This window comes from Falco rusticolus, chromosome 4, assembly GCF_015220075.1.
Source record: "Falco rusticolus isolate bFalRus1 chromosome 4, bFalRus1.pri, whole genome shotgun sequence".
Lineage (NCBI taxonomy): Eukaryota > Metazoa > Chordata > Aves > Falconiformes > Falconidae > Falco > Falco rusticolus.
In genome coordinates this window covers 54,620,266-54,641,290 of record NC_051190.1, presented here as the reverse complement: position 1 = coordinate 54,641,290, position 21,025 = coordinate 54,620,266, and the positions used below count along the sequence as shown (strand labels likewise).

Genomic DNA, 21,025 nt, shown 5'->3' with positions numbered 1-21,025 from the left:
CAGCTCAGGGAGAAATTGCCTCCCTTCTCCCTCGCTCCCACAGCCCCCTCTCCCTTCCAGCAGCAATGCCGTCCTCCTTCCTATCACCGCGTTTTGCTGACCTTGTCACACTAATTAAAAAAAAAAAAAAATCTCTAGGACGGCAGAAACGGTGCTTAGGTGACAAGGAGAAAGAATTTGGGGGAGGTAGGAGGAGAAAAGGGAACGGGGGTGGGGGGGTGTTTGATTTAAGAAATTTAATTTGAATAAACCCCTCCTCCTGCTCCTCCTCATTGGTTTCCTTTTCTTCCTCCATAGTAATGAGACCAGGCAAGGACAAGCTATTGGTTCCATATCCCCGTTCCTTTCCTCAGGCACTTGGGGGAGGAGGTGTTTGCATTTCTCCGCAGGACCAGCTCGCTTTGCAGAGCATTGTCTGGCTGTGAGAATCACACACACACACACACACAGAGAAACACAGGGGCGAGCACACCGTAGCCTTGACTCGCAGGCAGAGCATCTGATCCAGTTTGGAGACCGTCCTCCTCCCCCATCCCACCCCCTACTTCCCGAGCACATATAATCTCCACTAAAAAAAAAAAAAAAAAAAAAAAAAGGGGGGGGAAGTCAGGGGGAAAAAAAGAAAAGTTTGCAGATCTCCTCTCTCCCTTCTTGATTTGTTTGCTTTTGGGTGGGGGTGTTGGCTTTTGGTGTTTTGGTTGGGGTGTTTGGTTTGGTTTTGGGGTTTTTTTTGGCTTTTTTTTTTTTTTTTTTTGGTGGTTTGGGTTGTTTGGTGGGGTTTTTTTTGGTTTTGTTTTTGGGTTTTTTTGTTGTTTTTAATTTAGCTATGGCAAATTCCTTCACGGCCAGGAGCTGGCCCATCCCCTGAGCAAAGGCAGCCTGGACATGACCGGCAGGCGAGGGAGGAGGAATTTGGATTCCCTTCGGAGGCGCCGACCCCTCCTCCGCCCGGTGCGAGCGAGGCGGGGGGAGCCCGGCCGCGGCCGCTCACTTCCAGCGCGGGCAGCCGGCGCTGGCCAGCTCCTGCCGGGGACCCGGCCAGTGTCCCCCGCGGCTGGCTCCCACGCCGCCCGGGCACCGAGGGGATGCAGCATCTCCAGCGCCGGGACGGATCCCTGCTGCAATGGTAAGTCCTTTTCGTCGGCCTCTCCCCCTCCTCCAGCAGGGGTAGCATCGCGCCGGCTCCGGGTACCGGGGTGGCAGCGGCTGCCCGGCTTTGCCCCGCTCGGGCCGGGTACCGGGGGGCAGCGGGTACCGGGGGGCAGCGGCAGCCCGGCTCTGCCCCGCTCGGGCCGATCCTGAGATGCCCAAGCGCCGGCTCCCGCAGCCGGCGAGGGAAAAGGAACCGCCGGCTTGTCTTAGAGTGACATTGATTTATCGGCTGTTCCCTCATCTTCCCCAGGACCTGGGAATACTTCTTTTGGAGGGGACTAGCATGCAGGCTTTCTGTCTTCAGCCAGAACTGCAGGCTTTGAGGATGCGTCCGCGAGATAGATTTGGTTCTTTTCAAACACATAAATCTCCTTTCGCAAGTGGTGACAGGTTAACGTGCTCGGTATGGGGATCACGTCTGTTTTTAACACAATATGGCTGGTAAATAAAACCTGATTGCTAACAGACCCGGTGCTGCTGTTGGCATTTTCGAGCTCAAGGCTCCCTTTGCAGTTCTGCATCTTCACCTGCCGCAGAAACTCTGATTCACCCTTCAAGCAGTGCACCAGGACTTCGCCGTTTTTACTGTGGGGCAGTAGTAAAAATTGCCTTAATTTGCCTTTGACCTCTGCTTGCATGCCTCTGTGCACTTCTCCTTATCAGTATTTGAACAGCTGGTTCTAGTAATATCTTTATGTAAAGCACATCTTAAGTCAGAGAGACAGCATACAGGACAGTGCTTACCGCTGGGCTGTGGATTGAACACGGGCACAGTTCAGGTGTGTATTGGAATCTGAAGAGTTTAGGGCTAAGGAGAGAAATGCAGCATGCTGTTCAGGACTGGCAAATGCATGGAAAAAAGAAAAGAGAGGTGGTTTTGTTTAGTGTCATGCCGGTGTTTATGGCTAGACGAGCATCCCACTTACACAGAAGCAGGTTTGGATGAACTCCCTGGAAGTCAGTGGCTTTCCTCTGCATCTAATCGGCTGGTAAACAGAAGCCTTTAGCTTGAAGAATATATTGCAGTAGCACTAGAGGTAATTATAATTATAATAACAATAATAAATTTTCGACAAAGTGAAAAAGGCAGCAAAGTGACCTGATTCTTTCCTAGGGTATTATGGATTACTGTCTGTCTTGTGTATTTTAATTACATTGCAAGTTTTGGACTGGTATGGCAATATGCAGTGTAACTGAAGCAGCTTTTTGGGTGGTGTTTGGGTTTTTTGTTTGTGGGGTTAGGTGGGTTTTTTTGTTTGGGTTTGGGGTGGGTTTTTTTTTTTGGTTTTGGTTTTTTTTTTCATCTGTTGGAGTCAACAAACAGCAAATGGATTTTCCTTTGCTGCTATTTGGGTACACAGCCATCTCACTTCTCCATTCAACCTATGCAACACTGGTCAGGTGTGGGGGGGAAATGTTTCCTTGGCTAGCATACAGTAATCAAAAGGCATGTATGGTTACTTAGGGTTACTGTCAGTGACAGCATGAAGGCAAACTCCTTACAGTGAGAGTGATACAGTTACAGAGAAAGAATGCATTATACAAACACCTATACTTGGCTAAAACATAACACCCTGGAGCTGCCTTGAAAGAAGTTGTCCTATGGGTTGAGGCAATACTGCTCCAGAGTTTGATGAATAATTAAGGAAAGCTATTCAGTGCAGTAATGGGAGTTGGATTAAAGTTGACGTATCTGCTTGCATGTCGGTTACAGTTCTGGGTTATGGTCTCCTACCTTCCCCCCCCCTTCTATGTGCTGAGGGCAATGTTTGCTGCTTTGTTGTTCATTCAGGGCAGCTACAATACACATATTTGTCTTTAAACAGGGAACTAGCTTTGTGATAGCTTCTTGGCTTCAGCCTTCCATTATTTGTTGGGGTCTCTGAAAGAAAAGAGGAGGGGGTCCTTCTTCCCCATAGATTTAAGATGTCTGCTGTTTGCATGCTGGTGCCACAACCGCATGTAGGTCTCTAGATCTTCTGTTGTCAGTGTATGTGTGAAGCTTGTAAACACGAAGGCAGAAGCTTTGTTGTGGGATGCTACCAGGGAGAGAAAACCCGAGATTTCTGAGATTGTGGGCTGCACTGTTGATCACGTTCAGACCTTTGTTCATCACATCTCTCTTCATTTGGCTGACTGAGCCAGCATCCTGGAGATATTTTTTCTGGGGTTGAGTTCCATATGTGCCTACGCCTTTGTTAAGTTGAGACCCATGTCCCCAAGCTGATTCATTTCAATGTAGCAGATTTTGTTTTCCTTTCCTTCCTTCTGAGCACACTTAGTACAAACAGTCTAATTCCTAAATTAGCTCAGATTATCTTTTAATGAAACCAGAGTATTTGAGTTAAGAAGCACTGAGAAAAAGTAAACTCAGGACAGGATCATGCTTTAAATCATATCTGGCATTAAGATGGGCAGAAATGTCATGTCTTACAGTTAATCCTGATTTAACAGAAGTGTTATTTATTTGCCAGAGTTCTCAGGAGAGGTAAACTGATAACAGCTTATAGGAGTCAGTGGAGGTACTGAATTTTATTTCACCCACCCCACTACTTGGCCCAGAGAGTGCAGCCTCAACCTTTAAGTCGGCAAAGTGTATTTTTGTGTTGGCTTATGTTTCTTTGTTTCCATCCCCTTTCTTTCCACATGCAGCCATCCCATATCACTTGTGAAGACAGTGGGGGTGGGATTCAGTACATGCCGCAGTCAACAGGATTTTGGAGTGAGTTTTCCACACCAGTGCAGAAGTGGAACAACTCTACTGAAAGGGATGCAAATGCACCAGTGACTAACTTCCTCTTTTTTCCTATCTAGAACTTTAAAGTCATCTTTGTTCGTAATGTATCATCAAGGACAGCAACACCACTCTGTTTCAGAGTATCCTGCTACCCAATATATACAGCATCCTATGATGGGATACTTTTCCAGTTCCCTCAGTGCTGAATTTGTTTGTTCTTAAAAATGCTCTGCATACAGAAAGGTATTTGGTAGTCTTCCACAATGCTAACAAGTACTAGAATTCATGTGTCTGTGGTAGCTGTTGAAACGCTGTTTGGATTGTAACTGAGTGGACACAAATATATGGGAAGAAAGCCAGACTTTTTTGCAGAGTACTTCACGGCAGAATGTCAAGCCCTCACCCCATTGCTTTGCTTGTGCTTTATTCTCTGACCACCTTTGCTCTCTCAGTTTATTGATCTGTCTTCTTAGGCTTGAACTTTTATCTCCACAAGGCAAACTAGGAACTTTTTGTTGTTTAAACCTTGTTTACGTAACTCATTGCTGTTCATTGATTGTATCTCTATGCAAGCTAATGGGCTGATCTGTAGAGTAGCAGGACTAATAATTTCAGGGTAGAACTTCTCAGGAGGCACTAAATCATTCCATCTCCTGAAGAAAAGGTAGAAGCCTTGTCACACAGAGCATTTAAAGCTAACATGGCTGTTGTGCTGAGGAGTATTCCCTTGGAAAGGGATTCCTTGGAAAGGAAATATTCCCTGCAGAAATACACAGACGCAGTTACAGTGACTCTTGTTTGCTACTCTGGTTCTTTCTACAGTTGAATCCAAATTTTTCTGAGATAATCATCCCATAGAATGAGCTGCTTTGCATTTGCCATTAGAATTTATCTGCTCTGGAGACATCCTGACAGTCTCATTCCTGCTCATTCAGGTGTCACATTTTACTCTTGGATGGTTTAAGGTAGGACTATATTCTGAAACTGCTCTGATCTATTTAATAGACAGACTGTTTCAGAAATAAAGTTTTAAAAGGTGTTTAAACCTCTGCTAAATACCACTGTTTAAAAAAAGGCAAAAAAACCCCACAAAAAAAAACCAACCCAAAACTCCAAACCCAACAAAATAATTCTAGTTTTTCTTAGCATAACTCATAATTCACTCTAGTGCTAAAGGGGCAAATATTTATCTGGTCTAACTCTTCTTCACAATAGTTATGACAATAGCAATAATAATAATAATTTATTTTCTAATATTTTGGGGATATTGAAGTCTAAGTACTCCTTACTGAATATACAACCTTCTGCCACATACCTTTGCAGGTTTGTCCATCCCATGTTGATGCATTTCACAAAGAAGCCTCAATCACAGTGGCTTTTGCACTCCATTAGAGATGATTGGGTCATGATTGCTCAGGAGCTGCAAATGGAAGGATAATTATAGTCCCTTATCTGTGATTTGTTGGGCCTGCTAAATGGAGCTGAGGATTAGGGCAGGAAAAGCCCTTTTAATCTGCATGGTGGGTTAATAGGCTAGATATTTTTATTTTTATTCTTTAGTTCTGCAGAATGAGGCAAGTTTTGCTACTTTCATTTCCTGCAGGGGACAGTATATTGTCCTAGCTGATTGGGTGGGGATTCTTAAGGAAAAATGCCCTACTGAAGGGAAATGTGACAGAATCAAGTTCTTTCATAGGGAGTAGATGTATCCTTAGGTCCATCTCTGAGGAGTGAAGGAGGTATAAATTTCCATATTCTCAAGGGGAAAACTTGGCCCCAAAGGATGCCCTGGCAAAATTACCATTCATTTCATGTGGAGGAAGGCTTTCTCGCTCAGAAGTGTTAAGCAGCCTGGGTGATGTTCATCTACTCTCACTTAAGCATCTGAAAACTAGGTGGTCATATCCAAGCTAATCACCCCAATCCACTATATGTGGGGAGGGTGGTTCATCTCATCCTGAAGTCAGCTGAATCACCCCATGGAGGCTCTTGCAGCAGCATCCACATCCAAAGTCAGTGGGATTAATCTTTCTGTAATATCTCGGAGTGTAATTCCTCTCTTGCTCTCATCTGTGCTCAGGTGAAGACTGGTAATTTTTTGCTAGCTCATAGCAATAGCAAATTGTGATAGATGTTAATCTTTCTAAAAAGCCCAAGCTCTCTGTGGTAGCCCCCACATCTTCCTCACCCATTTCTTCCCTTTATTCAACCAATGGCAGTCTCAGGCTGTCCGTTGCAGGGAGAATTCATGCCATGTGTCCCAGGCAACATCCTATCTATTTGTCTTTTTTTCTTTTAATTATTATTCATTGCTTATTTTAAATCTCAGTGGGTTCCTTCTGCGTGTATCAACACTTTCTGTCTTCAGAGCATCTCCAATTACAAAGACAGATTTGCCAACTGAAGCTTGTATATAATTTTGTGAACGGGGGGAATACATCAACACAGGCACACATCTAGGATGGCAACATGATTTTCTGCAGGCAGATGCAAGCTTGTTTTGCTTGTTCTCTGAGCTAGCCAGAAACTGTGCAATGCTCCAAGCTTCATCTAATACACCCTACTTGTGAATAGCTACACTGTAAGTTGCAAGAAGATGGAGATGAATGCTCACTGGACCTTATTAGCTTAGGGTTGCACCTTGTGAAGTACATTTTGACCAGCTTGGAGCACTTGACATGCTTAGGATTACATGATCTAAAAGCCGGCTTTTTGCCATAAATCAATAGCTCAATGCTTTTTTTTAATAATACATCTACCCTCTGTCCTAAGCTAACAAAATCCCCCAGTCGGTTGAAAAATTGATTTAACTAGCACCTTCCTCCTTAACTATGACATTTAAAAATATTTACTGAAATCCACATAATGAAAAAAAATATATCTGAACCTCCCAGAACACATTGATCAGTAGACTGGAATTAAAGTTGCAGTAGTAAGAGATACCCTTCTCCACTGCAGAAAGAAACTATATTTATTTAGAAAGGCAGTTTAAAAAAGCTAAGATATCCTTAACTATTAATTCTTTTTCCTGGAATGGTAAGACTTTATTAAGTCACAGCATTTCTGTTTCTGCTCTTACTGTCGCATTTTTGAAGTAGGTTTATAGAAGCTTTTTTCATTTCTAGCAAAACCATAAAATGGAACATTATGGTCATAAGTAAAAAGCATTTCCTTTTAAAAAGCAATTTTTTTTTTGTAATAAGGACATTTATATGTGTATCTAAAACCTTAAAATAATGTAACTAGTACCAAAAGTCAAATATGAGCTTGGGCTTAGTACATTTCTGAGATGTTGGACACACAACAGAACTTCCTCTCTTAAGAGCTGGCCTAGAAACAAATTATATAAAAAAGCCAGCACAAGTGCATTATGTAAAAGCCCAAGTTAAAGTTAGTAAAGTTACTCATTTCCTGTGTTTTAGAGAGCTGGATCTTTGGATTCCTTCCAGGAGTTTTGTGCTCTAACTTAAGATGCAAAGGAGATGAGAGAGCATCAGAAATACCGCAGATGCTTAAGCTCTTCATGACTAAGGCTGTGAATGTGTCACAGCTGTCACTGGAGCCTTGGATTCCACAATCCACACTCATTCATTCGAGTTGCGTGGAGTTTGACATCTTGGGTGGTTTTGTGCTAGTGAATGGGTTAGTTAGCCAAGATGATTATGTACAGTGGGCGAACAGCTGGAACAAACTTCATCAGAGAATAGTACTCGGTGACTGCAGAGGAGAGAGCAGCATGAAAAGCCATCATGAGCCATGTTGAAGTTGTTTCTCTGCAGCAGTCAAGTCTCTGGACACTGCTCTGCATTCTCTTGCTTTTTGTTCTCCGACTTGTTTTTTGTACCACAGCTGGGTGTAGCACTGATGGTCATGGAAAAGAGCCTTCAAAGACTACAAATGTCTGCATGTTATTCAGAAAAGGAGAAGAAATTAATGTCACCAATGTTTTGGTTCCCCCAGCAAGTGTAGCCCTGACAGATTTTTACCTCTGGCATTCAGCTTACTCCCTTTCCTCTGTTTGGAAGACTTGCATGTCTTTTTTTGCTAGGATTGTTTCTACCATGCTGACCAGAAATGGGATTCAAGTCATAGATTAAGACACCTAAAGATAGGTGTGTGTTTTGAAATGGTTACCCGTACCTAAGGACAAAAGCCTCTGCTATAGTCAAAGGAGATTTAGGACATGGTTCAGCCCCCTGAACATAGGTGTTAGGTGCCATCTGAGGTTCCCTGGGGTATCTAAGATCTACCAGGGATCTGTAGGTACGATGCTTATGTACACCACATCTTTTACCCTCCGTATAAAGGCAGGTAAAATACCCTGGGGCATTGGTGACACCAAACACCAGCATTCAGGCTACTGATTCTGGCCCCAGGCCAATGCCTGATGTTGAGATAAACATAGGTATCTACTATAGAGTGAGCTCTGTAACTCATTAGCTTGGAAAGTCTTCAATAAATGCCACGGAGACAGTTTAATCTGCAGTCTAAATCCTGTCCTGGGTTTCTGATCCCTCCTGGTGATTTCAAATAAGACTGCTCAAATCTTGGCCTCAGTGCTCTTACCCCACACAGAAGGAGTTCAGCTGATTTTCATATACTCTGATGCAGGACTTGGAAATGCCCTTTGGTATTGCTGTCTTGGGACATCACAGTTAAGATACTGAACCACAAAAGAATTACTACATTGCAGGTCTATCTGTATAGCTCCACATTGTTCCTGGAATTATTTTCCCTGAGGTACCTTGAGACTGCATTCACCTTTCTCCAGATTCAACTACCACAAGCAGCTCCTGTGACAGAATAATCTAGAACATGTTTTTCTTCCTACATAATTTCATGGATACATAGAATGGTTTGAGTTAGAAGGGACCTTAAAGATCACCTAGTTCCAGCCCCCTGCCACGCGCAGGACCACCCCCCCCACCCCCCCCCCCGCCCCCAGCCCCGGTGGCTCCCAGCCCCATCCAGCCTGGCCTTGGGCACTGCCAGGGCTGGGGCACCCACAGCTGCTCTGGGCAGCCCGTGCTGGTGCCTTGCTGCCCTCGCAGGGAAGGATTTCTTGCTAATGTCTCATCTAAATCTACCTCCTCTTAGTTTAAAACCATTACCTGTTGTCCTGTTGCAAAATGCCCTGCTAAAAACTCTGTCCCCATCTTTCTTATAAGCCCTCTTTAAGTACTGAACGGCAGCTATAAGATCTCTCTAGAGCCTTCTCTTCTCCAGGTTGAACAACCTCAACTCTCTCAGCCGTTTCTCACAGGGAAGGGTTTCCATCCTTCTGATCATATTTGTGGCCCCCCTCTGGCCCCCCTCCAGCAGGTCCGTGTCTTTCCTGTGCTGAGAACTCCAGAGCTGGACACAGCACTGCAGGGGGGTTCTCACCGGAGCGGAGCAGAGCGGGAGAATCCCTTCCCTCGACCTGCTGTCCATGCTGCTCGTGATGCAGCCCAGGATTTGCTTGGCCCCCTGGGCTGTGAGCGCACATTGTCAGGCCATGTTGAGCTTTTTGCCCACCAGCACCCCCAAGTCCTTCTCCTCAGGGCAGCCTCAATCCATTCTCTGCCCAGCCTGTACTGATACTGGGGGTTGCCCCATCCCAGGCGCAGGACTTTGCACCTTTACGGCTGAAATATTCTCAGCCTATGCTTCATCTTTTATTATGTTGCCTTGTACAGCTCACTAGTCCATGCTGGCTCTGTCCTGTTACCTTAGACATTGTCCCTCCATCCATACATCATCACTGTCCTAATCTCAAGCAGGGGAAAAGGTCAATCCATGGCAGCTGTGCCATGATCTGATGTCAGTTTACATTCCTTATGACAGCCTGACTGAATATTCTCATTTTATCTTGGCACTTCTGGGTGTCCAAGACACAGATCTTTTGCTGTCCAACTTTCTTTCCCCTGTTACTTCTGACTAAATGACTGTATATTATATGCTGCCTTTATAGGCAGTGGAGTCCAGATCTCAATTTTTTTGATCCCAAGTAGGTTTCTAAAATAATTCATGTAAATTGGACGTCCTTTTTACCTCCATTAACTATGTGGGAATACTGGACAGTGAGTGCTGTGGAAGAGCCAGGTAAGCTAGACAAGATGATCTGAAAAATTTAAATGAGATCTACTGACTTAATCTGAATTGGCCAGATTGAAGACTATGCAGGCATGTCTGACTGCATGTCCAAGCTAATCCATATCACTCTCTTTAGCAACATGTACAAACTTGCATTTTGTAAATCAGCTTTGAGAGCTTTAACCCGAAATGTTAGAGCTTGTGAATCATGGGCTGGTTCCAACCTGTAAAATTTTTCTATGCTTTCTGCTGTGTCCTTGCCATTTCCAAAATGCATCACCCTAGTGTGCTACTACTTCTGTGTGTCCCTGAAAAATCACCAGCTTTAATGCCTCAGTATTTACGTTTAGCCTGGAACAGGTGAAAGGTCAGCCTGGAGATATAACCCGTACAACAGAAAACAATGTGCCTTTGTATCAGGAATGACAAAGATGAAGATGACAGACTTGAAGATGGCTGAACTTATCTTGCTGTTTCACATCTCTGCAACTGCTCTCAGCATAAAACAATCTCCATCTTTCCTCAAAATGCATCTCAAGACTTAGCTTCCTTGGCTGGTGGAGCAACTTAGATCAGAATGTTGTCCATCATCCTGCTGCCTTGACTTTCAGCACTTCTAAACATTGTATTAACCTTTGTAGCAGTTTTTTCTCCTCTAAGATCAAGAAGGCTCAGAAAAATGACTGACGTAAGGGAACACAAAGAAAAAAAAATCTAACAACATGCTCTAAATTGAACTGGTAGTAGTGACATCATCTGAGGCTGACCTTAGCCTTCCACAAAGACTTAGTCCCTAAAAAGATATAAATTCCTCTGTGCTCAGCGAAATGAACCATACTGATTTGCCATCCCATTTAATAATCACATGAGCAAAAAAGCAAACAAATGCACATTTCTCCAAGTACTTTCTGCTCCCTTAAGTGCCAAGTTTGTCCAGTACCCTTTTTGCTGTGTGCCCTCTTTGTTCAACTGGGATTCAAGCTTTTCTTACCAATGTTGTGACTTCAGCCAACATTAAAATGAGATCCATGGCTGGCAGCTCTGTATTATCGTGCCTGGCTTTACGAAATGTTCTGTACAATTCCACACCTTATTCTTTGTCATCTATATCTGTAGACTACTGTCTTTAGCGACCCCATAAGTAACAACAGAAAGCAGGCAAAGTTCAGTGTGACTTACGCATTGCTCCACCTGTTATTTTGCATTTTAGCTTCCCATGAGCAGTTTTGGAAGAGCTCCTACACAATGTTTTGCAATGAGCTAAGGGAAGGAACCATTGTTATTAATGTCAGCAATGTTGAAATGTTTGTCAAGTATATTCTTCTTGCTTGTTGCAACTTGGCCTTGCTACAATACCATTGAATCAACAAGATGACCCTGATTTCTTAATATGTCTGTCAGTAGACAGTCTACTAATGTTATTTTAATTCTTTTAAAGTAAATAATTTAAATAAATCAGTCTATATATTGAAACCTGTTTGTTCATTTGGTGACTTCTCCAACATGTTGCTCCAATAACAATGAAGCTCCATTGCAAAAGTGCAACACCTTATGCAAGACTCCTGGAGAGCTTACAGTTTAAATAAATTCCTACAATATATCTACCTGAGATACATCGAAGAAGCATAAGAATATAGGGTTCAATTAATTTTTTACCTGAAACAGTAATTTAAAATAAATCAGATGATGCCCCCAAATGATGTTTTTTCTCCACTGTCCATTAAGGGAGTCTGCGATCACTTGGTTATCTACAAACATCCACAATGTATATGTTTGAAGTTACTGGAGGGAAATCCGCTTTGATTTGCATAAAGACATAGAGAAAATTTGAATAAAAGCTGACAGCTGAGTACAATTTCTCTGAGGTTTTGTGTACTGTTGCTATCAAAACAATCTCTTAACCCTCTTTACAATACAAAGGCCTTCCATGTAAAGGATGAGGCACTAGGGTTAATAGATTTAAAGTAAAAAAAAGGTAAATATATATATATGTATGTATGTATTTCCTTCATAGATTTAGAGAATTTAAAAGTGGATACTTACTCTTCTTCTCCCAAAGGATTTCTTGAAAGTATCACTGTCATTATCCTAAATTGGTAGTTAACGAGGAATAAGCTGTGGAAAACTCACAACCTCAGAGCTCTTAGGTGCTCAGAGAAGCACAGACCCATTGCCAAACATTTATCAATTGCTTAGGTATTGCAATGTGCCTTTTTATTTTTATTATAGGGAAAGTCAGAAATTTCTGTTGTCTTTTCAAGATAAAACACAACTCCCTCTACATGGAAGAAATAGTTTTCAGTAAGATCTGTTCAGCAATGGTGCATTTGCTAGACTTAGCATTGGCATGAATACCAATTAGACTGAAAATGGTTAGGAAAACATAATCATTTACAATGCTGTAGTATGGGAGGGAAACAGGAAGAATCTGCAGTAACCGGGAGAATCTGATTTCCAAATGAGTTTCTCTCTATGCAGTGTTTAATAAATAGGATATATAAGAAATAAAGGCAAACACCACAATTACAAACAATGCTCAGGGAAAATCATGGCCCAGAGGGTGTTCTCATAGGCAGTTTGGGTGAGGCCAGTTTAATTTGTGGTAAAGCAGTTTAACAGGATGGGTAAAAATGATTACATGTTACTTGACCTCAAGGTCAAGGAACGATCCCAGACCCTATGTATTTAGCAGTGTAGCTGTAACATTAAAATCTGGGTTTTTTTCCTCTTCTGCTATGAAACCACCATTGGTGGCTGTTGGCTACTCAGTTTGCTTCTGTAAGCTCCTTATACACAAGCAAGGAGCTGACAAAACACTTTGATACAAAGGTAGATGATGAATTCAACATAAAAGCAAAGGCTCCTGGCTGGCTGGGCACGTAGATTTTTACCTTGGTAAAGGGTTGCTCTGTGGTTATTGAATTGTTGCCATTGACAGATGGATTCATTGTAGTCCAGCTGTTTACTTGGACATAACAGTTTTGCTTTTAGACCTTTTAAGCACTTTTGGTCTAGAGGCCATAGAAAGGAGCGTTACAGAGAGCCAGGTTACACTTTTTACACAAGAGGAAGTGGAAGAGAAGAGTAGAGACTGCAAGGAGCTAGGGGCCGCACCAGAAGTAAACTTATCTACTGGGAGATGTTCTGGTTCCTGGGGAAACGTAACTGTACATGAGACCTCCTTGACACTGCCAAGGAACCTTAGGAAGTGGGATCTGACATGGACTCCCGTCAGTGGTAATGAGAAAGTATTTTCAAAGCTCAAATGCTCTGAAATGTTTTTATATTGGTGAAGTCTTGCCATGTATTCTATTTGGACCATTGTCTGTAAGTCTTGGCTGAGTCCCTGGAAATTAGAGCAAATGATTCTGTTCCATAGTTGCTGCCTGTTATAAGCTATGTCTCTTTTCAATGGATTTAACTGCTATTTCATTTGCAGTCTGCAGGAGAACTGGTGACAGGGGATATCTGTGTGCATGCTCCTGTTTGAATGTGTTTCAGCAGAATATGTTGTTCATCAAGTTCTTCGGGATACAAGGGGCTCTAGGACTATGGAATACATTGGCTGTGCCAATGCTGAGAAATTAAAAACCACTAGGGAACATCCTGGACCTCTCAAATTTGGTCACTAAACTGTTATTAGATTATTATTAAATTAATGTTAAATTATTTGCATGGCATGTTGAAAGGGTTTGCAGACAGGTCAGCTAAGATTCTTCTTTATAATGCCTGCTCATGGTTCAGAGATTATCAAATTCCATATATCATTCCCAACAGGCAGTTTGTGGATGGCTACTCTATTTGAAGGGATGAAAAGGTTAATAACCTATACATACCCTCTTGACCTCAATGCAAAAAAAAAGCATGCATCTAAATTATTGGAGGGGCAGGGGAAGAGGGGGTGAAGTATGGCTGAAAACACCACCACAAGTGAACAGACAGAAAAAATTCTGCCTTGTGCCTCCCACATTCCCTAGCTCCTGTGCTGCTCTAGGTCTCCTAACCGTGCTGTTGGACTGTAGCGGGGAGTATCTTAAGGCAAAATCCCTTGGCTTAGTCATGGCTTTGTTTTGATATCTCATGTTGTGGCAAATCTGGACTATGGCTTTTCTGGAGCATTAGAGTTCAATCTGCTTGTGAAGTAAGGACTCAGCTGAGACAGAGCAGGAGAGAGCTCCCTTGGTGGGCAGAACTGATTCTCCAGAAAGCTGGGAAGCATGTTGAAAGAGAGAGCTGGCTGCACATCAAAGCGTCTGTATACTCAACTTGCAGATTCCTAGGAAGTTGTTTCCTTAGTGACAATAACAAGAACAATTTTAGAGTATTTTCTTCATGCCTGTTTTAGTGTTTGAGATATGTTCAGATGTCAAAGATTACAAATGGCACTTCTCTGCAGAAAGGGGGTTTTTTTTGGTTGTTTTTCTTTTTTCTAGCTTACACATAGGAATTCTTGTTTAGAATAGGGATCTGTCTGTCTAATACTGTTAGTATTTTTAAATCCACAGACACTGTGGGAGCTAAAGGAACAGATCTTGCAGGATTCTTAATATGCCTAGTAAATGGTAGCAAGTTGGGAGGTTATCTCTGTAGTGTGAGTGCTATGGGCCTTGTAGTCTAGACATGAAGCTTACCCAACTCCAATGACAAGGTGCTCACCCACTCTCAAAACCAGGCTTCTAACAGGAAAGAGTAGGAAAGTGAGTAACATAGTAAAACACAACATTGTGTTTAAGAAACAAATCTTGACATAAGCCAGCAACCTCTGTATTTGCCACTATACACAGTAGATTTTGAAAACAAATTTTGGAACCTGTTTTTTGGGGAAAAAAAAAGATAAATTAACTGCAGAATGGGACTGCTCTACCAATGAGACTAATTTCTTGGTTTAGTGTATGCTGAAAAAACCTGGTAGGATGAACACCCAAGACCCTGAGCATGAGCACAATCAGAGGAATTTAGTGTTGATTTCCAAGAAAAACAAGACTGACTGAAACTGGCACCAAAAAATGCAGTTTGGAACCTGGGAGAACTTTTAGAGGTCGCGAGGTGCCAGTGAAACAGAGGCATAACAAGGAAAAAAGTAAAAGGATTTGCAAGCTATGCCAGAAGGAAATCCTAAGGAGTGAAACCATGAAGATGGTACTAAAGAGCAAATTCTATTATCATGTCTGAATTAGGAGTGCAGTCAGTATAGGATTCCTCTTTAACCAAAGAAGAGAGCTAGGCATCTGCAAAGAGTGACTGAAGTCAGAATATGATTCATGCAATGGAGGTGTCTGACTTTTTATTAACAATGGAATTTAAAATATCTCTGCCTATAATTTAAATGCTAATAATTAACTGGAGCGAGCTCCAGTCCTGGTGACCAGAAGCAGTACAGTCAGTTTACTCACACCACATGATACTTTCTTTGTTCAGGACATTACAAAACTATAAATAATATTCAATGTCATGATAAGCTTTAGTTTTCCTCCCTCCGTCAAGGTAGTGGGCCTTAACACTGTGTGTGTGTGCATTTCCAAATGTGTTTTTAACTTCTGTTCAATTCTGACACAGTAAATCATGATTAAATTATCAATTGTATAAACTTGTTCAGAATGCATCATATGGCATGGTCTAATATAGCAAAATGAATTTTAAAATATTAATTAAAATATACATCCATTTAAAATCTTCCTGAAATACCTTCCCCAGTTACCAAAAAGAATTTCCAAACTGTATGTCCCAAATCAGTTATCATCAACCTTTCTTTTGGGGAAAAAAAAGCTAAAAATATAAATGACAAATGGAAATAGTACTTACGACTAAAATATAGATTGGCTATTTGCTATTTTAACACTTTGATTTGAACCATTAATTTCAATGGAAATCCCTGATAACTAAGCGGCAAGGTTAATTAAACTCAAAGTCCTGTTTTGGAGTACTTCTGCTGATAGTCACATTTCACACCAGTGGTTTGGAGCCAAATTTCAGTCTCTCTAGTGAACTGTTCATTGCTCTTATGCAACTACTTTTTTCAGTAACTCACCATTGTTCAGTGGTTCCAGCCTAGACTTAAATTTTTATCCTTTCATCAAAAATCTGATCAGGTTTGACTTGGCTCTGAAAGACACGGATGATAAAATCTGAGATTACAAACTGTGCACTGCATGTGTATTTTACATTAAACCACTCAGTAGTATCTAAGAAAATGAAAGTGATTTTTCTTAGCTTCAGCCTTCCGGGCTCTTTCATGGGTGAATGTATTAGAGCAGAATACCAAATTAGGAATTAAAAGCTTTACTAGGTTAAATCACAGAAAACCCACATGGGATGCAAAATGATACGTTAGTTATGTATTGAGGAAAGGGGAAGTAAGTGGGATGAAAAAAAAGAACCACAATAAGAGTTTAACAAATTAAACTGAAAATGGACCATTTAATGTACAGGATAAGAACACATTGATTAAATGGCAAATGAAATAGCAGGAGAATATGGTGCATATTTCTTACTGAAAAATGTTTCTCATCACAAAATTAGAATATATGCATGACGAAGACCTTTTTTCACCTGCTCTATCAGTAGTGGCAGAAGGAATCTACTAGTTGATAGTCAAAGTTATGAGCATCAGGAGTAAGGAATAATACATACATGAAAAAGGAAAAAAACACCACCCAAACAGTTGTGTATGGGAAGACCTTGGGTTTATGAGTTCTGTTGTCTGAAGTCTACGCTACGGCTGTGACGTCCTGTAGCTGTCTGAAGACATGACCACCTTTAGCCAAGTCCACCATCTTGTCACCACCTCTTGAATCTGCCAGCTGAGTGCCTGGTGTGAGTGCTTCCTAACCTGATTGAATCACATTGACCTTGGTTAGAAAAGCCTTATTATTTAAGCTAACCCAATTTATTTGGAGGAAATTGGGTTAGGCAACGCTCCTAGGATCAGCTCGGCAGGCAGATTGGAGGCAGTGCAGCACGGATTAGTGTCTCTAAGCTAACTGGGAGTAATGTTCTTTTCAGCATGGCTACAGCTGCAGAGAGATGTCCACAGCCTAATGCAAGTGTCAAGAGCTGGCAGTTGTTCGAAGCACTCCTTGGGGATTTATACACGTTGGTTGGCATCTCATTTCTACAGAGGATCAGCAGAAGGAAAGAATTCATGTTTTCATGGAGAAATCAACTACCTTTCAGCTAATGCAAATGAGTTCTATTAGCTTGCTGGAAAATAATCAAAAAGGAAAACATTTTGAAAGAATAATAAAGAGAATTTTGTGTTATTGCCTATATTGGTGATCAGAGGAGATACAGCTGGTATTCAGAGCTAAATTAATCCTGTGTGTATTGGTGATACTGGAGCTATCTAGACATGAAGTACAGGATGCCCTCAGTTCTCACTCATGTCACTTAGCAGAAGTTGCTACATTTGTTATCAGAAATGTGGGTCTTTTATTTGCTTTATATCTTTGTTGACAAGCAAAATAGGAGTGGTAAGCCTAGGGCAAATATGCACTATATTTTAGTTGAAGATATATTCTTCAACTATTCAACAACTTCAGTCTATTGAATTGTTGATAAAATAATCTTAAAAGACTGCCTTCAGGATGACTTTACATGTGTAAGCAAACTGGGGAGGGTTTTTTTTGCTTTGGGAAACAAATTAAAAGGTCAGAGTTAAAAAAACCCCACGTTCATTTCTATTTTAGAGACATGCTGATCTGTTTTAGAAGGCAAAAAAGGTGCTGGCCTATTGAACTGGAGCTGGATGACTGGCACCAAATAACGTATTACTGTACTTGGGATTTATTCACCTACATGTTTATGACCTGGAAGTCCTACTGTTATGGTCTGGTTTAGAGGTTTTTTTTGGCAGAATCATTTCAATTTAATTCTGCATTATTTTGATTTAAAATTATGATTATTTTCATTACTGGCTTGAAGACAATACAGAATACCACCAGTCCTTTGCAGAACATAACCCAGAATTATTTCCATAAAACCTGTGCTACTGCCCATCAAGGAAGATTTTGTGACCAATTAGAGCCAAGCAATGCTGGATGAAATTAAACAGTCTAAAGGACATCTAAATCCATGCCACAAAAGTTTGGTTTCAGCTAAGTGGGAGACATGCACACACCCAAAATGTGCAAAATATTATTGGAAAAATTATTCTCTGCCTCACACAGTGTTTTCATTTCATGGCTGTTTCTGAATAAAGCAGCCCTCAATAAAACATCCAGTTCTTTGGCCATGTCTAATGGCAGCCAAGCTGTGCCCTGGAAAGTCCTCTAGTTTATTGTGCAGTGACTGGGTACCAGCCTATCCTGACTCCCTCACAAAATTCATTCTGCTTGTCCAAAACAAACTCACACTGTGCCGACTTCAGGTTATCAGACATTTCATTTTATTTGCCAAGAAAGGATCGTTCTCTTCCTTTATGTGTCCCTACCCTGGTCTCCTCAGCGAGTTACACATTTCAGAGCAACATACAAACTCATCCCATGCTTCATTTAGTCCCGCTGACAACAAACTCTAGGGACAGAAGTGAACTCTAGGACATGGTGAAAGAAATACCAAAAAATGTGAACTCACTTTTCTACTGCATGTGAAAGATTATTTTTCTTTGTGTGTGATTTTTTTGTTGTGCCTTTTTTTTTTTTTTTTTCTTCCCTGGTGCCTCAAATGAAATGCCGGTCTTTGCTGCAGATACCCTCACAGGGAACAGCAACAAGAGACCCTAAGATGCCAGTTCACTTGTCTGGGCTGAGCCAGAAAATAAATGTAAAGGTAATTCATAGTTATTCAGAGCTACCACTGCCTAGTTCCTAAGGTTGCTTCCATGTTTAAAAGCAAGGATGCCTCAGAGGTTCTCTGGCTATTAACCACTGCACAGATGAACCATTCAGCTCTGGTATATGTTTTCTAGCTGGCTCTCATATGTCACTGGTGGTCTTTCCTTTACTTTTGTTGTCCTGGTCCATCTTTAATTCCCTACCTTACTGGCAATGAGAAAAGCCAAGAAGACTACTTGCATGCAGCTCTCTGCCATCTGCAGGCATGAGGGTCATTAATAATGCAGCCCGCAGAAATGAGGGCTTTGGGACATCTTTATTTCTCATCTTAATAAATTGCATCCTTCGGAGTCTGCTGAAGTGGATCTCCCAGTGCTAGAGATCAATATAGCTTTCCCCTTCCAAGGCTGCTTTTCTTTTTAAAATGTTTTTGTCAAGTGCTGACTAGGATGGGCAGGTACGGTGTTTTTGTGAGAAACCAACCTGTGAAGCGGTGCCTGCCCACAGCGATGTTATTGTGGTTATTTTAAGAGCTTAGAAGAAATCCTCTCCACAGAGCATAAAGGGAAATAGGAGAATAATGGAGAACTGCTGTATTATACACTACAGTGAAGTTGTGAAATCTTTGGCCAAATCTTTTGACCTAATAAGTTTCCAAAGGGTCAAAGTTTCATCCCTGAAGTCCTTGAAAGGCACATGATGATCATCACCATGATTGAGCCATACCAGCACTTTAAGGCACAGATTTTAGTTAGTTTTTCTCAGCAGCTAACATAAATATCTTTGCATGACTGCATCACCTGCTTCTCAAGCCGCTGTTCCTTCCGTGTCATTTCTGCTGAGCTTTAATTACAAATTTAACTCCAGATGGGTGCAGAGGGAGACCTGAACAGAATTTAGACTTGGTCTAATGTGTGGAAAGTGAAGGGAGGAGGTTAAACAACAAGAAAAAAACTTCTGTTACTGAATACTTAATGTTATTTGACCTTAATTTGCTGCCCAATATAAGATGCCACTAATCAGCTGAGTGTAGCTTTGGCAAACTTTTACTGTTTGGGCTGAAATGTTTTATGCTGTGTGTCTGTCTTAAATCTCTCTCTTCCTTTCCCTTGCTTCCTCTCTCTCTCCTTCCTGAAAGAAAACATAGAGATATAGGGCACAATTCATCTGATGCTCTGAGATACATAATTTAGGATGATCTAACTTGTGCTCTGAGCTGTACTGGATGTGCTGGCTATGTCTCAGTGACTATACAAGGAATCTGTGGAAAGTAGCTCATTTTCAGAGGGATACATTTTAATGAAATAACTCTCATCCAAGGCTCTGAAAGAGCACCCATGGGGAAGAGGCATTTTCACTGTGCCTTTGAAACATGAGTCAACCTATTTAAAACTGAGCAGTGGGCACTTTGGAGAAGGCAAGGATTTCAGCCTGATTGAATTTACATCCTTGTATCCTAGGTTTTACTGGTGTGCATGACAATAAAATGTCAAAGCTAGCCAATGGAAAGCAATAACATTTTGGTTGTCTTCTGGGCCACATGGAATATTCCAGTTCCACATGATTTTTGAAGGAAAATGTGAATCATACCAAGTTAGTTGCATCTGATCTGATGACCATCCTGTCAACTTTATCACCACACATCTTACTATCTACAGTCAGGGTTTTCAGCTTTTACCTCAACAGCCAAGTTCAATATGGCAAAATAACTCACTTTTTTAATGGAGCCCATTGACTTCTGTTCACACAGCCTCTGTATATAAGAAGAAACCTGCTGTAGTAGATTGGAGTTCCACAGAAGTAACAACAGTGCTATAATGGATACAACTGATCTCTTCTAGTTGTGTTTTTGTGCATTTCTTTTGTTTGTTTTTGGATATCTCTTGAATTAATAGAAAAGGAGAACATATACCTTGGCTAAAAAATTCTGCATGTAATTGTATGTTTATGTGTGTATGTGTGTTTATATTGAACTGTTTTGATCCTGAATTGTTCAAATCCTCCCAGGTATTCACTTAGGGCCATATTATGCCACCTTATAGGGCACCATAGGGCCAACTTATCATGGAAATCCATGAGCAGATCACGAAGATGAATACAGAAATCATCAGTTTAATCACAGTCTGAGAAGGTGATTAAAGGGAAATGAATAATTTCCATTTATTTGTATTTACTTTTTTCCTAGGGGTGGCAGTGCTGTATTTTTTCTAGAAGCAGTTTAATTCAGAATAATAGTGAAGCAGTGGTGTATGAATTAAGCTGAATGTTTACATTATCCAGATTTTAGTTT

General features: G+C 41.4%; 1 protein-coding gene across 4 annotated transcripts in view; it reads left to right on the top strand.

Moving 5' to 3' along the window:
• The first annotated feature begins 778 nt into the window (after window positions 1–778).
• The window catches only part of ADCYAP1R1 (ADCYAP receptor type I), a 149,073-nt gene continuing 128,826 nt past the window's right edge, over window positions 779–21,025 (top strand). For all 4 annotated transcript variants that reach the window (XM_037386839.1, XM_037386838.1, XM_037386837.1 and 1 more), the window contains exon 1: window positions 779–1,126. The gene's annotated coding sequence lies outside the window, so the exon portion shown is untranslated. The remainder of the gene's footprint in view (window positions 1,127–21,025) is intronic.